The sequence below is a fragment of the Miniopterus schreibersii genome (assembly GCF_964146895.1).
Source record: "Miniopterus schreibersii genome assembly, chromosome: 4".
NCBI classification, from domain to species: domain Eukaryota; kingdom Metazoa; phylum Chordata; class Mammalia; order Chiroptera; family Miniopteridae; genus Miniopterus; species Miniopterus schreibersii.
This window is the reverse complement of record NC_138105.1, coordinates 32,824,963-32,847,546: the sequence shown is the minus strand read 5'-3', so window position 1 is coordinate 32,847,546 and position 22,584 is coordinate 32,824,963. Positions and strand designations below refer to the sequence as shown.

The 22,584-nt window shown below is 43.9% G+C and overlaps 1 protein-coding gene across 2 annotated transcripts in view; it reads right to left on the bottom strand.

Moving 5' to 3' along the window:
- Positions 1 to 20,711, bottom strand: part of JADE1 (jade family PHD finger 1) — a 161,292-nt gene extending 140,581 nt beyond the window's left edge. The window contains exons 1-3 of one of the 2 annotated variants that reach the window (XM_081136396.1): positions 20,581 to 20,711; positions 18,905 to 19,047; positions 10,813 to 10,895 (exon numbers count right to left, since the gene is read on the bottom strand). The gene's annotated coding sequence lies outside the window, so the exon portion shown is untranslated. Of the gene's footprint in view, positions 1 to 10,812; positions 10,896 to 18,904; positions 19,048 to 19,548; positions 19,658 to 20,580 lie in introns of those variants that run through there. The other variant, XM_081136397.1, reaches the window with a different exon arrangement.
- Between the last annotated feature and the right edge of the window lie 1,873 nt (positions 20,712 to 22,584).

Below are 22,584 nucleotides of genomic sequence, written 5' to 3'. Positions count from 1 at the left end.
AAACTTCAGTTCACTGGAAAACTCGCTTCTCTGTGACACCTCATTTTTTGACGATATGGATTGGTGAGGTATTAATTTACATGTATTCGTTTGGCATTATAATGAATCCTAAGACTGTAACATGACAATTACTTCCAGAGACAGAAAGGAAGCACTGTCCGGCAAATGGAAAGTAGAACACTACTTTGTTCAAATTAGAAAACAGACATTGATGTGATTTCTTCATGATCATTTTTTTTAAACATTTGTCAGCATTCTGTGGCTTCCACTGTTTTTAGTTCACGTTTCCCTGGGGCCAGATACTGTCATTACCACTTTTCCCCTTTACTCAGCAAGGACTGGGGTGGCTTTTGATGTTTGTTCAGCAGTTTCAGGCTTTCGTCAGCCTCCACAGAGTCCCCCCATTAACAAGCCTACAACGCGACCTCCCAGTCCTCCCCCACCTTCGCTGTTGTTTCCTGAATATGGCATAATTCTTGCCACCACAGTTCTCATCCCTAAAAACATTCCCTGAGGGCCAACATACCAGTATCCGTGTGGAACACAACGGTCCTTTGTCCCACCTTGTCTATTACATCATCCATGAGGTCTAATTTAGGAGCGAAATTCCCATACCCCAGGCTAAAGGAGCCCATCACCTTGTTCTCTAATCCAGGGGTCACTGAACTGAGCGATAAGTTTATGGAATATAATTATTTTCTTCGTGCTTTATTAAGTTCCTAAACTTTTCCATTTTCCTGCTTGGTCTTCAATGACCAGTTCTGATGTCTGGGCTCTTGCTTTGGATACAAGCATCTCTAAATGCAACGCGGAGGAATACTTTCAAAATGCAGACTTTGGTCTAAGACTTGAGTTCTAGTCCTGGTTCTGCCTCACGTAGATTACATGACCCTTGAAAATGGCTTTACTTCTCTGAGCCTCAGTATATTTATCTCTATAAGGAAGTCATTGCAATGATAACATTAGATAATTCATGTATGTAAAGCACCCAAATATGGTTCTTGACGCACAGGAGATAATAAATATTGACTCTTGGCATTTTGTTCTTCCTACATGACTCATCTATGTCCTTTGCATTTTGCTTCGTTTTAACCAAGGCCATGCATAACAAAATTTTTCCAATTATTTTTATGAACTTCCAGCTTCTCGCCAAGTATAAAGCAGTGTGGGGAGCGTTGGATTAGCAAAAGCTACAAACTGCTCTTTGATTACGAATGGACTTGGGAGATCACATCTCCCAAACTTCCTTTCTATATACAATGCTTTCTACCTGTCATGTGCCCTTCCCCTTTAAACATCCCGAGAATGGTGGAAGAACTTGTAGGAATAAGCCATTTTCTCTCTCCCAACATCTGGAAGCTTTGGCTTCCAAAATGGGAGTCTCTGCCCTCTATAATGAACTATAAATGTTCCTTCTGCTCTTATAATCCCCACCTTCACTCCTCACCTGAGAAATGAGAAGATTGCAGATGGAGCTCAGGTTGCTAATCAATTGACCTTAAAGTAGGGAGATTAGCCTAGATTATCTGGGCAGAATCAGTGCAATCTCAGGGGCCCCTGAGTGTGGAAGAAAGAGGCCAAGGAGTCAGGTCAAAGGGAGGAGATCTAAGAACTCCACCCGTTGTTGCTGGCTTTGAAGACGGAAGAGTCATAATCCGAGGAATATGGGTGACTTCTAGAAGCTGGAAAGTACAAACAAAGGGATTCTGCCTTACCCCCCCCCTTCCCCCAGAAAGGAACCAGCCCTGCCCACACCTTGACTTAGCCCAGGGAGACCCATTTCTGACTGTGGAACTTTAGAACCATGAGATAATAAATTCATGTTTTTTTAGCCACTAAATTTGTGCTCATTTTTTATAGCAGCAACAGAAAACGAATACAGGTGGTAAGATTGTAAGTGGTTGAGTAACTGCTCAAAATAAGACTATTGGAGACCAGAAGAGATCGAGATGGCTTTAAATGCCAACTCTAAGATGCCCCCCCCCCCGCACCACCACCAATATCATCCAGTGTGAGGGAAGTTGGAGGAGGGAGATTAATCATTTACGGAAAACAAAAAAGCTACCTTTTGGTTTATCACACTCCTGAATATAGAGTTAAACCTGGGACCTTGTTGCACCTTTGTTCTGAAGCTTGATTTTTCTGTGAAAACCAGCTCCCTTTGGAAGTGTCACAGATTACACTTGTCAGAATGCATGAGTTTATCTGATTGCTTCTGAAGACAGGGTTTGAGTGAGGGGAGATTGGAGGAAAGAGAGCCACGGGAGCCCCTAGGCTCCTGGGAGGGGGGAGGGAGAGGAGGCCAGGCTGCTCCTGATGCAAGGGTGGGGCGGACACCCCCTGAACACACCGCTGTCCTTGAGCGGAGCTGTTCCCAGTCCCTCTGCACACTGCTCTTTACGCAGCCTCAGAGGTGCCATAAACTCTGCATCGCGAGGCACTGAGTGCAGATAGGAGTCCATTATGCCCAACAGCGAGACCAATCGCTTCGCGATACTTAGGGCTTTCCCATTTTCATTGCTTCTTTCCGCTGCATTTCAGATACCTGTGGTTTCAGCTCTGTCACTGGAGTCCCACATATCATCACTGGTCTCTGACCCTCCAAGTCAAGGCATTTTGGAATCAAAAATTCTTTTTAATTTTAAAAAGAAACTTCGTCCCCAGCAGCAGCAATTAGTATATTCTATGCTCCCTAAAGGATTCTTAACAATGTGATGTTAGAAACAACCCCGGGTAGGTAATAATGAGATACCACATTCTACACATGCCCCACACCACGGTAACAACGGCCAGGGTTTCTCGTTTCAAAGGCACACAAACACGCGGGGTACTTTAAGGGCAACTTCGCAGGTATCTCTGCTACTCTGAAGCTCACCCTTGACTCAGCAGAGGTCCTTGTTTAGAACAGGGAGTGGGGGCTAAAGCAGTGTCCCAGGAGGGATGGACAGTCTGGGGACTGCCAGTCACCAGGAGGCATCAGGCTTAACAGGTTCAAAATCACTCTAACACTCTGTAACCCTTGAAAGTTACTTACTCACTGTACGTCTATGTCTATATAAGAAGAAAAGCGGGGTGGGGATAATAGTGCCTGCCTCAGAGGGTCAGGGCAATGATTAAGTTGATTCCTATTAAACACTTAGTTCGAGGTAGAAAGCGAAGCCTTGGTGAATACTAGTCCTTTTTAGACAGAGCCCAAAACTTGAGAAATCAACACTTTCGCCAGACCACAAATATTTTCCTCATTTATTTTCCACTTTTACTACATATCAAGATCAATGTTTTAGCTCGCTTTGATCCCCTCCTCACGTGAGGTTGGTGTCCAGTTCCTTACATACCTGGAGTCCCTAGAAACATCTGAGAAGACTGATGCCGCGTCCAGGTTCCCCTATCAGGCCTTCTTTTCTGTTTCCCAATCCCTGCCTTTCCCCATGTGGTTCCAATATCAAAATATTTAGTCCATCTGTCCCAGAGGGGTTTGGACTTTCTCTTCATTTGTGCTTCTTGAAATAATATGCTCCTGAGGCACAGACTGTTCCTTCATCACTAAAAAAGGTCAAGCATTTATTAGTCTGTGTATAAACATGACAACAAAGGAGCCCTTGTAAAAAATGGAATGTTCAGCTTGGAGGGAACACAGAGGAGTTCCTCTTGAGTCTGGCGAATGCCCTTGGATTTCATCTCCTTTAAATACACCGTGCTAACATCACTGTTTCTCTCCGGATTCTCAAGCCTTTAGTTATAAACCCCCAGGAACCCTCTGAGGTGCATTCTGCATTTATAGAGCCTATAAGTGCAATGTCGTTCTCAATGCAAACACATTAACGGGTTCTCCAGACACACTCATCCTGGTACTACAAGGTCTGCTCTCCGGGTGTCTCACAACCACTCGTCACCAAAAGGGGAAAGGGCTTTGCTCACCAGCAGCCGCTTCATACCACAGCGCTATTCTCACCCTCTTGGGCAGCGGCCCTGGAACCCCGACCTCTGATTCCTTTTCCTCTGTAGATGTCCTCTTCAGGTGGCGTGTGCCCGACACAGAGCACCGTGGTTTGCACGCCCATCACGGCAGCCAACCACCACCTGCATTAGCCTGTTCCCTTTCTTGAACCCTGATCCTTTCAGACAATATATATTATCTCAATCTGTAAAACACAGCCTCTGAGTCAGCCATAGGCACCATCTGGGCTTCAAAACGTTCTCAAGTTGACACTTTGTCTCTTTATAACCTGCTGCTCTTTACAGGAAACTCTCTTGCTTCCCTTACCCAAGGAACGAAGAAGAAATGGACTCCACTGTGAGAAATTTTCTAGCCAGTTTCAGCTAAATCCTACCTTGAAGAATGGCGATTATGTTCTATATCCCTTCAAGGCTAACAGAGTGGAAACATCCATCTCTGATTGGAGAGCCCTAAACGTAAAAAATCACTTTCTGTGTCCGGGAGGCTCGCGGGTACGCAGGCTCATTAAAACCAGCTTGATCAATCTGCACCCCCGCTCCGGCGCAGGCCGTCTCGGCCTGGAAGCCTTCCACACGGACAAGAGCGGTGGCCGAGTGCTCCTCCTGCAGCTCCTTCCTCTCCTCCTCTCCCTCCTCTCCCTCTTCCCATCCTGACTGCATTTTTGTCCAGATCCGACCAGGGAAGCCGTGGGGCTTGGAAAAGAACCCGCAGCTAAATCCTTATTTTACTGCCATGAATTTCTCTGGTGCATGGCAGGAAGTCACGTGATGGTACTTTTTCAACTTCATGTCAACTTGTATTATTCTGTAACCGAGTAAGTGAGTATCGGCCCGAAACGCAGCAGCCTACCCTGCTCACAGGAGGTACAAAGTACACTTCATTCAAGTAAATGAAACAAACATCTGCTTCCAGGGGCTGGCCCCAAGTTACTTTTCTAGTTTCTTCTTCATCTGTACGCCTCGTCTCCCCAGTGAGCACGCGCGCACACGTGCACACACACGCTCACACACGCGCACACACGCGCACACACGCGCACACACGCGCACACATGCACACACGCGCTCACACACATGATGCTACCAATACATTACACTGTCCCCTTTCCTCTGAGCTTAGAACAATTTCTGAGCTCCGGCTGGGCGAATAAACGAATGAAATAGGCTGTGCAACTACAGCTTGTGCCTTTGCTAACACTTTCCCTGTGTTTGGAATCCTACTCTTTCCACTACCTCTTGTTTTTTTTTGAGGAAATTTCTACTCATCTTTCAAGGCTCAGCTTCCTGCTCCCTCTTCTTGAAGTCCTCACTCAGTATCACTCTCTCCCTCCTTCTTACATGCATAGTGTTTTACCACTTTTTCTTATTTATTTATCTTTATTTTATCAATTTATTTTATTATTTTATTTTATTAATTAGTTAATTAATTTATTTAATCGTCCCCCAAGGATATTTTTTCTGTTGCTTTTCAGAGAGAGTGGAAGGGAGACACAGAAAGAGAGAGAGAGAGAGAGAAACATTGATGTGAGAGAAACACATCAATTGGTCGCCTCCCTCATGCATCCTGACCAGGGCTGGGGATCGAGCCTGCAACAGAGGCACGTGCCCTTGGCCGGAATCAAACCCAGGACCCTTCCGTCCGAGGGCCGATGCTCTAACCACTGAGCAAAACCCGCTAGGGCTTATTGGTTTATTTTAGAGAGAGAGGAAGGGAGAGAGAGAGATGTCGATTTGTTGTTCCACTTATTTATGCATTCATTAGTTGATTCTTGTATGGGCCCTGACCGGTGGAACCCACCACCTTGGGGTATTGGGATGATGCTTTAATCAACTGAGCTGCCCGGCCAGGGCACAGTGTTTTCCTTCTTAAGTGTCACTGTCACTCTGTGTTTGTCATTTTTCATTTGCTTGTGCTCTTCTCTCTTTACAATGGAAGTTCGGAAACGACGTTTTCACCTCTGTATTCCCCAAATCTAGCATAATGGCTGCCATAAGATAGGCACTGGGAGGTTTACTATCTTGGCTTGCTGTTTGCGACGCTCTGGGAACATGACTTTCAAATTCCAGGCATGGGGAACAGACAGAGGGTGCCCACCAAAGGAGATGCAGGATGCTGGGCAGGAGTGGAAGGTGACGCGCACCCTGACATAGACATCGGGCAGTCGCTTGAATCTGTGGGTGTGGGGCTGAGGGGAAATCAAAACCAGATACACAGAGCTGGGAGTTACCGGTGTAAAGGTGAAAATTAAAACCACGGGAGTGGGTGAGAGCACTGAAGGAGAGGCTCTGGCGTAGGAACTGAAGAGGGCTGGAAGCAAACCCTGCGGAAAGTCAGCAACGGCCGGGGCCCAGCAGTGGACTCCGAGGAGGAATGGTTTGAGAAGCAGGCGGACGCCAAGGAGGGGTGATGTCATGAAAACCAAGAGAGGAGTCACGTTCAAGAAGGATGGGCTGGCGGCCAGGGCTAAACGCTACAGAACTAGGCAACAGCTAGAGAGGAGGCCAGGTCAATATAGGACTTTCGAAGGAGGGAAGTAACGTTTTTCTTTGAAAGGTTCTTATTTTTAAGGATAAAACAAATAGTTGATCATTGAAACCTAACAGGTCCAGGGGCTAAGGGAGCCCACCTCTCATTAAGACATTATCCCTCATCAAATCTCACCAGGAAAAACATATTCTAATCTGAATTTCCTTGCTCCTCCTTATGAAAAAGGAATTACAGGAGTATGACAGAGACTTCTGTCCGCACTCTGTGACTACAGTAGAACGACCGAGGAACTCCAAACCAGATGCTCTCCCTAGATGATGAAACCCTATTTCGCTGTGGGGTCACTGTGGAGGGTTTTCAAGGAAAACCTTTAAGGGCATGAAGAAAACCATCCATCACCTCCAGGAGAGTAACCGAAGAGGAGCGGTTAGCAAAATGCCTATGATGATAATGGTCATCACAATTTAATTTATATTAATTTGTATTTATCTTACTTATTAAAAGAATATATGTCTCTTTTTGAAATGGAATGAATTAATATCAACATAAAAACAATTACCTTTTTTATTTTACTTTTGGGGAGGAGAGGAGAACCCATCTATCTACTCTCCTGTTCATTCTTTCACCCACCTATCCATCCGTCCGTCCGTCCGTCCGTCCGTCAGTCTATCCAAACCATATTTTAAAGCCCTCTTCTTTACTGGGCTTTATGCAAGTTCCTACTAAAAATGAGTAGGACCAGATCCGAGACCTAAACATAGTCCCATCCAATATATAGGAATTTGATCTAAAACATCATTAAAATGTATACCCATAAAAATCAGGGTATACATTAAATTCTTTTAAAATAAAACCCAAAGATGTGCTTTAGGCAGCATCTCTGTACTGCTTGAGTATACTAATGCTTCCTGACATTATTGCTATCACCGATAAATGTCAAAGGGGAGAGTGATATTTTTGGAACTGTTTTTTTTTTTCTGTATCCTATTACAAAAATAGATTACAAACACATACACATATGTCACAGAAAGAACTTAAGCTAATATTTCTATACAGGAAAAAGAACTAGCATGTTTTTAAAGTTCACAGTTACATTCCTATTGTCAGTTATAATCATCTATTGGTTTCAACTCCTTATTTTATGATAGCTATCAAAATTTATTGGTATGATGTAATCTGCTTAAATTTCACAAGGATATAAGAGTTTTATAGTCAAAGGGTTTATAGTTAAAGAGGGTTACAGTTAAAGGGTTCCTGAAGGAGGCTGTGAGAGTCAACATTTTCATACAACCATCTTCATTAAGGCATAGCCTAAATCAACAAATAATGATCCCTAATAACAACACAAAGCTATAACTGAACTCAAATTTATGAATATTTTATTTTTAGGTCATTTTCCCCCTATTTAGGACATTAGTCTAAGTCAGTATTTAATTGTAATCTACACGAGGCAAATGCTTTGGGGAAAGACCATATGTACTAAGGCAAAGCACAAATGAGTCAAGGCTATGTTTGTGGTCATACTACTCTACCACAGGCCCCTCTGCTCGAAGGTTGTCAGTGCCTCCAGTGTTGGAGGGGGCACTAAGGGTAATCTGAATTGCTGCTCAGAGAAGAGAAAGATGCAATGCTTTTCATGAGGCTCTCTGGAGAAAGCTAAGCCTTCTCTCACCTGAGAGGGCACACCCTCATAGAAAAGCCCTGACTTGATCTGTTGGGAATTGGAATGTCGTATTATACAACATACTCTGCTAAATTTAATTTAAGGAGACTGTTGGAGGCACTGTCAAAACAGGAGGTACAAGGGCTGCAGGAGCTTTTATTATTCATCATAGATTGGAAGCCTGATATGTAAAGACCAGGACGGATGGAATATTCAAGTCACAAACTTCATCCCCCTATTCCCCTTGAATAGCATGAATTAGTCAGCTCTGCTGCTGTAACAAACAACCCCTCCCCCAGAAGCTCAGTTACAACTACAAAAGTTTTTCTGTGATCTGGAATGAAGGAAACATTGCATTAAAACTGGCCTCATGTCTTCATTCCAGATCCAGGCTAGAAGATCAGTCAATTTTTATTTATTCATTTTCATCCAGAGGATATTTTTTCCATTGCTTTTCAGAGAGCGTGGGAGGGAGGGAGGGAGGAAGGGAGGGAGGGAGGGAGGGAGGGAGGGAGGGAGGGAGGGAGGGAGGGAGGGAGGGAGGGGAGGGAGGGGGAGGGAGGGAGGGAGGGAGGCAGGGAGGGAGGGAGGGAGGGAGGGAGGGAGGGAGGGAGGGAGGGAGGGAGGGAGGGAGGGAGGGGGAGAGAGAGAAACATCGATGTGAGAAGGACACATTGACTGGTTACTTCGGGCACACCAGGGATTGAGCCTGTAAAGGAGGTACATGCCCTCAGCCAGAATCGCACCCAGGACCCTTCAGTCCATGGGCCAACACTCTAACCACTGATCCAGACTGGCTAGGGCAAAATCAGTCCTTTTTTAGACATGCAAGTCTTACGGCAAGAGAAAATAAAATAACTAGAGAACCAATGAAAACATACAATGGCTCTGTCTTAGGCAGTTTAGGCTGCCATAACAGAAAATACCACAGACTGGATGACTTAAACTACAAACATTACTTTCTCCCAGTTCTGGAGGCTGGGAATTCCAAGATAAAGGTATTTGCAGATTCAGTGTCTGGTTTGTAGACAGCCATCTCCCCACTGTATCCTCACACGTCTGAGAGAGAGACCATCTCTCTCCTGTCACTTCTTATATAAGGGCACTAATCCCATTCATGAGGGCTCCACCCCCATTATCTACTTACCTCCTAAAGGCCCGACTTCCAAATAGCATCACACTGGGGCGGGGGGGGGGGGGGGGTGTTAGAGCTTCAACATATGGATTTTGGGTGGAAACATTCAGTCCGTAGCAGGCTCATAAAACTTTTGCTCAGATGAAGCATAATCAAGGTTACCCACATACCACTGGCCAAAATGCTTGCATGCCCAAGCCTGACATCAGGGGTGGAGAAATTGCATAGTCCCCCATAGGAGGCACAGCAAGTTGTGTAATCCTTGCTACAGCCCCCACCTGATTCTCCAGTCTACGCCTTCAGCTCAAGGAGGGCACCTGGAGTGTTCCATGGAAGAAGACTGCCCAGGAATGATGCTGCATCAGCTGTTGTTTCTACTCTCCCCAGTTCTGTTCTCATCAGCCTCTGCACGCAGAAGGCAGGGAGGGTTGGGAAGGAGATGAGGTGGAAGACTAATGGGAGCACGGAGACCTTTCTCATTAACGGAAGGGGTCACTAGGGTAGTGCCTGGGGCAAGAAAGAGAGTGACCTTTCTGTGCATTCTAGAGGGCTGTGCCTGAGAGAATGTAATTAAGCCCACCCCTCCCGGCCATCATCCTCTTCAATTAATATTTACTGAGCACCCACTGAGACACTGGCCCGGGACTCAGAACCACAGACTCGCTTGGGCTGGGCAAGGCTCTGACTCATTTGCACATTAAAAAGCACAGAGACTGTGGAAACCCACCTTTTCCCCTTCCCAGTCACCCTGGGAGGGAACTCAGCCTTCTTTATTCGAGCCGTGGAATCCCAATTAAACATCGTAAACAAAGGAAACTTCTTACACTGTAATTTTCCTCCCTCTCCCCTTGCTTTCTTTGCAGTCAGATTTATTGCTCAAGAATTGCCTCCTTTAAGCATCATCCCCTATTACCCAGAGAGATAAAAGCCGTAAAGGGAAGGGAACTCCTTCAGTTCTCTTTGCCAGTTTTGAGACAGAGCAGCGCCTTCACAAGGGGAGTTGACAGCTGTTGCCTGAGACCGCCCGTCCTGCACCAGGGCTGGGCTCATGCTCAGAATGCAAACCACAGGCGGCAGAGACAGGGCCGGGGTTGATAGGCTGGAGCCCAGAGCAAATCTGCTTGGGCATGAGAAAAGAAACTGTGTAGTTTTAAAGCAGATGTATGTTCTTAACGTGGCAGGCTTGTAAAGCGATAAAACACGGGTATCTTTCCTCCTCAGACTACCACGACAGTTAGAGTAAATAGTGTAACTTAAGACAGGGCAATTCTGTCAATCCCATGCAATAGTATTTAGTCCATATAACTAGATGAAACTTAAATTAGCATCACACATAGAAGGCATTTCATTTTCACACGTACGGTATAATATTAGGAGCAAACAACATATGTTTCCATGGTTATAAACAAAGGTGTCATGTTTGCAAAACAGATCCTATATGTAGAACATCTATAATTGGGATAAAATATGAGGTTTTTGTTGGCTGAAATGGTGTTAGATATTTTAGTCCGCATGATATTTATAAGAAACATTTTCTTCTTCTCTATGAATACCAATGAGCGTTGTCTTTACCTTTCTCCAAATCTGAGTTCTTGGCCCAGTATTTCCTCTGTGACCTTGAGAATGTCAACTAGTCCCAGCTCCCGTTTCTTCACCTGTAAAATAAGGTTGTTGAGCTGGATTAGTTTCTCTGGGTCTATTCTGGGGAACATTGTTTCTGAGGAAATTAATGGGGATAACATTTTTAAAAGGGGGAACCGTGGTCAAATACGTTTAGAAATGGTGACATTAAACAATATCAAACACATTTCTTTTCTCGGAGCTTTAGTATGCTAATAGTATTCGTTCTGATTCTGCAAGAGTGGCATTGTTTTTCTAATTTTTTTTAACCAGAAAACTTTTTCTTGCAGTTCATTTCTCAGAATCAGTCTAAATATAGACTTTAAATACCCTTCAACTTATGACATTCTATGTTTGATTAAATTGCCTGGTTATTCTGCCCAGCTTTCCAATTTCTTTCATTTATGTCAGGAAAAGAACTACCTGGGCTTTCTGATTCATTCATAAGGTGAAAGTCAGTTTGTTCTCTGTTCCTTTTTTCCCTTGCAATTTACTTTGAAAATTTTCAAACCCACACAAAGTTGAAAGAATAGTACAGTAAGTATATATTCTTCACTTAGATTCAACAATTGTTAACAGTTTGCTCCAATTTCTCTCTCTCTCCACACACACACACACACACACACACACACACACGCACGCACACACATTTTATGTACTAGATGCATAATTTTACTGCTGAACCATTTGAAAATACGTTGTAGATATCATGACACTTTATCCTTAAATACTTCAAATGCTTCAAGATATATCTTCTAAGACAAGAACCTTTTCCTACATAACCTCAGAATCATTACTACACATAGGAAGTTTAATATTGATTAATATCATCTAATGTATGCTCTGCATTTAAATTGCCCTAACTTGACTCCAAAATGTCCTTTATAATTTTTTTTAAATCCGGGATCCATTCAGGGTTCACACATTGGATTTGGTTATGTCTCTTTGGCTTCTTTGATCTAGAACCATCTACCTAACTTGTTCATCTTTCATGAAATTAACTTCTTTTTTGAAAAGTCCAGGTCGTTCATTTTGTAGACTGTACAACATTTTAAATGTGTGATTGTTTCCTCATAATTAGATTCAGTTTAAATATTTTTGAGAAGACATTAATAGGTGATATTGTTGATACGCTTCAGTCTGCACTACATCAGGACATAATGTCATTTTGTCCCATTATTGGTGGTGTTTTGATTAATAGCTTGGTTAAGATACTGTTTGCTGTATTTATCTATAATAAGGTATTTTCCCCCCTTGGTACTTAATATGTGATATAGTAGTTGATATGTTAATACTTGTGAATAACTTCTTTCCCAACAACCCTTCACCCAATGGCTTTGGTATTGATTAATGATTCTTGCCTGGACCAAATATTACACTGGGATCGCAAAATAGTGATTTTTTTTATAATCCTATCACCCCTTCTACTTTATCAGCTGTTATTCTTCTGTAAAGAAGTCTCCTTTTCTCCCTTTCTCATGTCTATCTCTATCTCTCATTGATCACAGATTCTTCATTTTATTCAATGTTTCATAATCACTTATTGTAATTCATTCTTTTAACATTTATTTGGAGACTACTCTGTGCCTGGTACTAAAGTGAGGTTAACCTAATGGTAATCTCAGCCTTCTTTACCTTTCCCCATAGTACTTAAGAAAACCATCAATGGAACATGGACAATGAGTCCAAGTCCTTGAACTGGTCACCACTTTGTCACAAAGTTTTGTCAGATGGGAGATGGAACTGAAGGTGAAGATGGCAGTGGAGGGAGATCTCCAAATTACACTTATTAGTCCCCTTTTGTAAGCCTCGGCCAGGTTACTATGGTTTCCACGATTATCAAGTGGCCATCTGAATCATCACACTGGGAAAAAAATCAGTCACCATCTCTGTGGAGCTGTGCCAGACCTGCCTCAGAAGGCAGGCAATTCCAACACCAAGAACTCAGCCCCAATACTTGGGCTCATGGGAAGGGAATCATAACTTCTGTTTCTATTCATTTAATGATCACCCATGTCATTAGGGAGACCGAGGGAAATATGCTCATGTCTTTAACATGTAACAAGTTATTAAGCAAATATTCAGGTACCAAAGGCCCTGGGAAACACAGGAGCCCTGGAGCACGTCCCTCGCCAAACACAGGCCCCAGGCCCCTCATAGGTAGCATCCTCACCTCTCCGGCAGGATCAGAATCATGGGCTCCAAATAAGTAATCACCAAATGAATCACAAAACAGCTTTCAGTGGAGCCTGCTTTCAGTGGAAAGATAAAAGACCCTCTGTTTCTGGGAAAGAATAGGCTGACCCATCTTGGTCAAATTTTCCAGTGGAAGGAGTGTTCTGAGTGTTATACAAGGGAAGACTCTTTTCAGTGCTATGAGCCTGAGTGCCCTAAGACCCAGCTCACTGTCAGAGGTCATAACATATCCAAAGGATGCACAATCTTTTGGTCTTGATTTTGTTTCTTCTGTGGGAGGCTCCCTGTTCCCTGGGGAGCCTAGAAGCATCTCCTCCAGCCCTAGGATATCCAGTCTGTGTTCCCAGTGGGGAGGGGCAGGCAGAACAGGCAGAAACTGGCATCCTGTCAGGGAATAAGTATTCAGGGGGTGCCTGGGGTACCTAGAATCTTTGTTACCTCCAGTTTCTAAAATGTTAGCATCTCTCTGAGGCCATGGGGGAAGATCCTCCCAGCTGTCAGGGCACCTCCAACGGGTTAAGGGCCCAGTGGGAAAAGCCCAGGTTTAAGAAGCCAGAAAACTTGAGTTTAAATGCCATCCCTGAAATGTACGAGGCATAAGGCCTATGCAACTTAGTTAATATGTGTTCCCTCATCTGTAAGATAGAGATTAAAAATATCTCACAGACCTGTTGTGAAAACCATGTTAAATAAGGTAACGCATGTGCATTGCCTTATTAGTTAGGATTCCTCTCATTCCAGGTAACAGAAACCAACCTGAGCTAATTTAGGAAAAAATATGAGAGAGATTGAGACAGAGAGAGAATTAATTATAAGGTTACAGTGATATCCCATCATTCTTAAAATCAAGAATTCAGCTGAGCCTTCTAATGAGGCTGGAATCAAGAAACAAAGCGTCGTCAGGAGCCACAGCTTCTCTTTGTATGTCCGTATTGTTTTTTCCCCCTTTTGTGAGGACCAGCTTTCTCTCTTCTAAGCCAGCGGAGCTGACAGGATGTGACTGCCCATAGCTTTTGAGTTTATGCCGTCCCTTTCCAAGACACCGGTACCGACAGAGCCGAATCCCATACTCCAGTTCCAAAGTCAGCTATGGTATGAGTTCACTGTGGAAGGAGTGGGTGCGGCTGGGGACAGTGGGAGGGGGCAGTGAGCTCAGGTAGGGTAACGGGGCTCAATGGGCCAGCCTGTGGTGAGCGGAGGCGCCGAGGGGGATCCTTGTGGGCGGGGTGAACCGTCTAAAATGTGTTTTCTACAGTACCCAGCCCAGTCTCTTTCACATAACAAGGGTGTTATGGGAGCCTGGGAGAAGAATTGGACACAATCACTCAGATTATTCTGGGGCATGTAGGGCCCTGTCATAACTGAAATGGAAATCATCAGGATGAACACGGTATCTGGCCATAATAACACCACTGGGTAGATAAGGCAGGCTGTCTACTTTGTAGACCTCCCTTGTCCTTGCTAAATTTGGCTTCTTGCTGTGCTCTCTGAAACATATCTGCCAACCCTTGGAAAATTCCTTCTTTCTGGCGCTGTGTAGGCAGGAACAATCCTACAGAGCAAAGTGCTCTCTATGGGAGCAGGTGGGTTAGGAGGTAATAGTTGGGGCTAATGGCTGAACAGAATACTAGAACAGCTACAGAAGCTTACTTAGCAGGCTTTTTTCCTACCGCTGCAGACCACATTTCCAAGTGTAGCAATTGTGCATAAAGCCAGTATTTATTCATTCTTTTCTCTCAATAAATGTTTATAGAACCGAGCATTGTGCTATTGACAGAGTTGCAAAGAAAAGCACTAAAGATGTTTTCATGTTCACCCTTTTCTCCCGGGAAAGTAGAGGGCCCAGAGACTACAAGCTGCCCAAGGCAGGAGCCTCTTATGGGACAGCCTCCAGGCCCTGGCTGGGGAGGGACCTCTGAAGGCACCCAGGCCTTTCTGACCTACAGAGAACAAAAATAAAAGAGAGAGTTCTGAAGTAAGAAATGTTTTCCACAACAAATATTTTTCTAATAGTTACATCAGAGTATAAAAACCTTTCTCAGTAATTCTATTTCCTGCCCACCCCCAAACATGATTTGCAAAATTGTAATGAAAGGAACATATTTCTCTAAAGACACTACTGAGACTAAAGTACTCACAGGAGTTCTGACCAAACATAAGTTCTTTTCTTAAGAAATAACAATGCACCTGGCTGGGCGTGGCTCAGCGGTTGAGCATTGACCTAGGATCCAGGAGATCGGGGTTCAATTCCGAGTCAGGGCACATGCCCGGTTGCGGGCTGCAGCCAATCAATGACTCTCTCATCATTGATGTTTCTGTCTGTCTCTCTCTCCCTCTCCTTTCCTCTCTCTGAAATCAATAAAGATATATTTTTAAAAAAGAAACAATAATGCACATGTGGTCACTTAAGCACAATTTTTTTTTTTAGATCACCACTGGAAACAAATTATGTCTGGGTGGTAAAATATATTAGATGAGTTTTGGGGGTTTCCCAGATTTTTAGCAGCTTAGGTTTGAGGCAGCATTTTATCTTCATCTATTGGCATTTGTCCTTACCTAAGTTTTTCAACCAGTTGAAAGCCCCTGAATCACTGGGAAATGTTTAATGGGTAATAAGAATCACTTGACTGACAAGTCCTATTTGACTAAATAGCCCAGCCATGTCTTTGCTATTGATATAAATGCTTCCATGTTACATTTGGTTCATTTATATCCTTTGTAAAAAAAAAAGTATTTCAACAGTACAAAAATAATGTGGCAAGATGGCAACCCTGGGGTGTTATAAATATCATAGAAATCATAACTATAATGATAACATTGGAATTTATCTTCAGAAGATAAAGGTTGAACTTATCAAGAGGCCACAGGTGAGCAATAAAGACTTCCTTATTGAGTGCAGATAAATTTCAGATTTTCAATAATCTTGTTAAACACTCTATAGTTCCTTATTCTTAATGCTATCCCTTAGTTTTAAAACTGCCCATTGCTTTTATAGTTGCTGCTCTCTGTTGCTTTTCCATATCTGATCATCTCTAATAAAACACTAGTAAGGTGTCAAATGGTCTCTTTATTTTCTGTTTCCACTTCTCCTTTCCCCAATTCCTTTCCCATCTCCCTTCTCCCCACCATCTGTACCTAAGAGTAAGACCAAAGACACAAACAAAGAATATAAAATGCAAATAAGAATTAGATATTTAATAACAGGAGAGAGAGATGTGCTGTGCCCAGTTGCCCCATTTCTCTACCTTAACAAACCTCACTCATACCTCAAGGTCACCTTACTACTCTACATGGGCTGCCATCACAAAGTAACACACACTAGGTGGCTTAAACAACAGAAGTTTCTTTTCCCACAATTTTGGAGGCTGGAAGTCTGAGATCAAGATGTCTGAGGAGTTGTTTTTCCCTGAGGCCTCCCTCCTGGGCTTGTAGGTAGCCACCTCCTCCCTGTGTCTTCCCATGGCCTCCCCTCTGTGAGTGTCTGTGTCCTAATCTCTTCTTAGCAGGACGCTAGTCATATTTGATTAGGGCCATGATAATGACCTCATTATAACTTAATTACCTCTTTAAAGATACTGTCTCCAAATACAGTCACATTCTGAAGTCATGGGGGTTAGAATTTTACCATAGGAATTTGGGGGGTGGGGACACAATTCAACCCATGGCCCCTACCCTCGTCTACTTTACTTAAATACCAAGTCTCTGCCACACCAGCCTGCCCTGGTGTTGACTGTCCACAGCCTCCATGATCTCTGCCATTATTTTACTGGCTGATTAAATGCAATTGGGCACTTATAGACACTGTCTGTCTTGAGTGGTTTTAGACGCAAGTCATTTCTTTCTCCACAAGATCCATGAGTACAGGGATAGTTTTTCACCTCTTTAGATGCCTAGAACATAGTAAGCACATTAGCAGATAGTCTTACAATAAGACAAACAAAAATAAACAGATCTCAAAAGAACTGAAGGAGATAGTGTGGTTCTTTCCGTTGCTGTATATGTACATTTTATGCCTTTGACGATAGAAGCCCTTGAGGGGCAAGATTACGGCCTCTGAAGAGAAAGCAATGGAATTCATTCAGGTTGGCCAGCGAAAATAAATCTTGGACAATTTTCAAAATCTTTTGTCTTTCCAATGTGATTTTTAAGTGTAGTGATGTGAAAATTTCATAAGCGGGTCAATTCCAATATTTTTATGTGTTTGGCTGAGGTGGTTTTGTTTATAGGAGATTAGTTAACGTTGGCTGATGATCACTGTAAGTTGTAGTAGTAACGGCGACCCTTCTTCGTAGAATAGGTATAGACCACCATAGCTTTGGGACTGAAAACACATCTTGAAAAGAGTAACTAGCAGAGGTATAGCCCACATTTTGTTTTGCAGTTTGATTTTTCCATTTATAGAGCTACCTCATATGCCCTTCTCAACTTTACAAACATGGTGGGTAAATTTTTTGCATGATTTTGGAAATTTTTTGGCTCTTCTTGTCTCCATAACTACAACAGTGTCTTCAGTGCTCACTCTGCTCATGCCTGAGGAGGTGCCAAAAAAGTCTCTTCGGTTATATTCTTTCATTCGTTTGAAAAATTCAGTCTCAAATAAGAGATGAAATTTATGTTGTTTTCCTGACTCTTTAGGGATGTAAGCAAACATTTATCTTCTCGGGGAAAAAAAAATCATAATTCCTTAGCATAAGAAATAAAAGCCTGATTGAAGAAATTCCAGAATGGCCAAACTAATGGTTTCTGTTATTTTTCAAGACATCTCCAAGGACAAATAGTCCTCATTGTCATGTAGTTGGTAAAAAAAAAAGGGGGAAATGACAGAAAATTCTGATTTAATGCTTTCTGGGTTGTTCATGCTTCAACAGCCAGGATACTGATGAAGATGATGGTGATATTAGACATTTGTGTAGCACTCGGCCTATGAGATAATACCTGTTCTCAGGGAGACTAGGATGCCACTAGGCAGGTGCAAGGCTTTGCCCGGGAATGCTGCTGAATGGCCTCCCATTTATTAGGTGGGCTACGAGCTTCACTTATATCACCTCACTGATTCCTCGCAACAGCGTACTTAATGAGGTGGGTATTACTCTCACTGTTTTACAGATTAGGAAATGAGGGATGGAGTGGGGCCAAAGAGTTTATGTAACTGTCCCAAGGTCCTACAGCATGACTAGGCGAGAGGGAGGTGCCAATACATCCACTCCTAGAGACTGTCAGACCCAAGGCATGACATTTGGGTGGGACAAGACAAGTGCTTGCCAAAGTGACAGGCTGGGACTGTATCCTCTGTGGCGCATTTTCCTAGTCCAACTCCTGGTCTCAGTTTCCATCTTCTGAGAGGAAATCGACCTGCCAGGATGACCGAGGGCTTCACCCAAGAGTTTCCACATTGGATTAAAATAAGAGAGTCTCCCAACTACCTGAAGACATTTATGTAGGAAATAATTATATTTTGGTATGAGAAAATTCCTCTTCTCAAACAGGAAGAAGCACCATTTGCAGATGAAAACACTTAGCAGGGGTGGCTTCTCTTCCAGACTGTAAAACACTTTCCTGGCATCTTTATTTCAGAAAATATTGTTCTTCTGTAAAGTTCTTTCAGACTCCTCCCTGAGCCCGAGTCTCCTGTGACCCTGGCTGCCGCAGTCCTCCTGGTGACCAGGGAGGAGCACCTCACCTTTGCTTCTGTCCCACACAGCCCAGCCACAGCAGCGGGGTGACAAGGAGTACAGTGGCTCTTGCTGTGCAAAATGCCTGGCGAGGCTCAAGCCCTCACACACGTGGTTTCCAGCGAGATTTTCTCTAGCAGTCCCACCAGTTGTCAGAGCCTCCTGTTGATTCCTACCTTTAACAAAGATCCTTTAGGACAGTCAGCACAGCGGGAGACCTGTCCTTAACAGCCACCACGGGGCCACATCAGCGGTTCTCAGTGTGTCTGCTCCACGGGTTCACTCGGCTCTCTGCCTCATCGGGGAGAGCTTTGTGCGACTGTCAGAAAATAGAACGCGCACATTCGTCTGTCATAAACGCACACGAGCACTCCAGAGCACAAATAAACAATTTACCAGCGTACAGTCGTGTTTGCGTTATTAACGAAACCAGATGAAGCACGTGAATCGCCCAGCAGATCAAGCGCCGTGGAGTAACTTGCTTGCAATCTGCCTCGTACAATACGGTCGTTGCCACTCAATTCCACTCACCCAATTCAGACCCTGGAATGTACTATTTTTAGGCTGGCTTTGTACACCACTATTTACAAAACGAGCTGTTAAATCCTTTGAGTAGCAGCCAAGAAGTTGGGCGAGAACCTAGAAACCGGCCACACAGATCAGCATCCTAATCAACCCTGGGACGCGCAGCCCTAAAGATCTGCCTTTGTTCCCGTTTCCCCTTTCCCTTGGTCTCACCAGGAACATCAATGCAAAAAGGCAAGGGGACAAAGACCCGGCCTTATCTGTGCCTGTCGTTCAAATGGGTAGGTTTACTCACGCTCCTAGATAACAGTCCATTTGTCAGCATCTTTGGCGGGTTTACGCTGTTCTTTGTCAAAACCACTTTCGGACAAGATTTGACCATTTATTTACTTGGGAGCCAGCGTGAGGGCAGCAGGTGCGTCATGGAAAACTCAGAAGTGGGTGCCCGCAGGCGCTGGGACTGGGCCACGCGATGGCCGCTGCCCCCAGCCAGTGGGCCGCGGGGGCAGGAGGGCCGGGACGGAAGCGGCGGCCGGGCGCTGGCCGGAGGCGGGCGGCTGGCGCAGGCAGAGGATTGCAACACCAGGAAGGCGTGGATGGCTCCCTGTCATTGTGCCGCCAGCAAAAAACCTGAAGGCGCTGAGCTTGGCTCCGCCTCTACGGCTTGAGAACAGCTGAGAACAGGAGCGGTGACTGGGCTAATTCTGAACGAAGTTTTTAAAAACGATTTTTGATAAAAATCCAGATCTTTGCCTCCGTGCTTAGCTTCTGTGCAAACTGCTCATTGCCCAATGCTCTTTCATTCTTCGGGTGACGTTGATTTGTATCTGGTGCCGCGGATGGGATCATGTAAGACCATCCCTGGTGGCCTAAAATGGGAAGAGTTTGGTTCTTGTTTCCTTCTGCCCACCCTCCTCCCGGTGCCAGTCTCTTCCTTCCCGTGGCCTGGGCTGGCTGGTGAAAGCGTGCAGCCAGCCGGAGGCCGGGCAGGGATGCCCCCTGCTGCCCCTGCACCAGCCCTGGGGTGCCTCATATTCTCCAGGGACGGCATTCCTGCCCCTTTACAGAACTAATCAGGGGAGAAATGGGAACGGGTACAAATGAGTACTTTGGGTCAAAAGTAGTCTCTGAATTTAAGGCGGTTTAGTATTTTATTTATTACGTCAAGTCCCGTAGGGCGTTTATTATAATATTAGAGGTGTCTGATAGAAAAGTAGTGTGCCAGGAATAACCTTAACGAAAAAAGCAACTTCCTCTTGAGCCTGCACGTGACGCGCCAGGCACCGTGCTAGACAATATCTCTACCCTTACCGGCAAGTCCCCTTACCTGCAAGCAGCTCTGCAAGTATCCCTTTCCCTGCTGTGGGGGAGTACTGAGCCTCTGAAGGGTCCCTGGCCAAGGTCACCAGCCAAGCAGTGGCAGATCTGAAATCCAAACCTAGGTTTGTTGTCCACTTTGTGCTGTGCCGGGCAACACCACCTGCCAATGGGAACCCATTCCAAGAGTCAAAGGGCAATTGGCTTCACTTTGATGAATCCCAATCCCGTACATATACTGGGTTCGGTTAGTTTAACAGACTGAGCGTGTTTGTTTATCTCCGGATTCTTACAGAAGAGTAATAGGATTATTACTCGGGGTTTCACTGATAGAATTTAGCTAATCAGAATTAGCTTGTCTGCTGCTACTTTTAATTCTTTAGTATCTTCTCAGTATTCCAACTGACCTGATTCTTTCTCGGGATGTGGTATGGAGGACGTGGTCCATAGTAACGGTGCATAATAATATCCTGGCTTCTTTTATAGGTGCATAAATAGATCAGGAAAGAAAAGTTCCCCAACCCTGAGCATACAGCCAGCAGCACTGTATGGCAGGCTCGCATGCACACCAAGCCTGATGGGAACCAATCATTGGGCAAAGCCTGGGCAAGGGTTGGTGCTAAATAGGAAGGGAGCTAAGTTTATGAAGAGCTGCAAAAAAAAACAAAAAAAAACCACACACACAAATAAACCAGGAAGCAGGTAGAATTTGCCTGTACAAATAATAGCTCTGTCATGGTGAATATCTGCTCAATAGAATATTCTCCCTTTCCTCCTACGTGTCCATCTATTGGTTGGCCACCATCACCCACTAGGGGTAATGGGAGGAAGTAAGAAGTATAGGTCTTTATAGATTCTAGAAAGTGAAAACTGCCCACACCAAAAGCATCTACCAAAGCTTTTGGCCTCGATGTGGACAGTAGATATCTCTATACTCTTTATTACCTGGGTTTGGTTTTTTTTTTTTCCATTTGCTTCTATCACGATGTTCTGTTTCTGTTTCATCTGAAAAGAAAATGAAATAGAATTACCTCCTACACTCATACTGCTATTGACGTTAAATTGCATCTCTTTTATTATGATCAGCGAAGTTACTCATAACATTGGGATTTGTTTTTTGCTTTTAAAGTTATAGCTACTGCTGTTGTTGGAATAATTAGTATTGCTTTGGCACTGCCTTCCACCTAAACTCGTGGCGTTTGTGTACTGTTTACCTTTCAGAAAAGCTATTTTCCAAGAAGAAAAATAAAATGGGAGTACAGACTTCCAACAGCACATATTTTTTTTCTGCTCTCTCCTTGGCTCTGAAAGAGGACCCGTGAACAGAATTGCAGGCTGTAATTAATGCAGCTCTTCATAAGATAAGAGGTTCTTTTATCTATAGAAAAATTGCTGCGCTAATTCTCAGAGAGAATCAGAATGCTCCAGTTAATGCTCTTTCTACAAGAGGAATTCACGTTTTCTACTCTCTACATGTTTACAGTCAAATTTTAATATTTTCTTATGGGAAACTGGAGGTGGGTAAACATTCAACGATAATAATATTATTTTATAAGGCCGAGTCTAAAAACCTTAAATATTAATTTTATGTTTAGATACATGCTGAATGGGGTTACATAAAGAATTTCCAAATAATATTGACTCTGCAGGAATGTATGTGTAAGCACAGACCTTAATTGGACATAGCTTAGACCTAGACCTTTTGGGAGAGGGGGGGTGGTAAACAAATTGGGAAGTGCATGCTCATTTGATACAGCGAGGAAACAGGGCTCTAGGTTTCTGTTATGTCCTAAAGTACCATCCAAATGGGAAAGAAACCTCTGCTGTTTCTTGATTTAACTATCTCCTTGTAGGACACACAATGCAATTCAGAAACAATACTTTATGTATGTTTTATGTGTGGGCTTGCAATAATCGGTAATGCGTTGCCCTGTGTTCCACCTAAGCACCTGGCATTTGTATACTATTTCACTTTTTTTAAAAACCTATTTTCCAAGAAGACAAGTATGGTTGT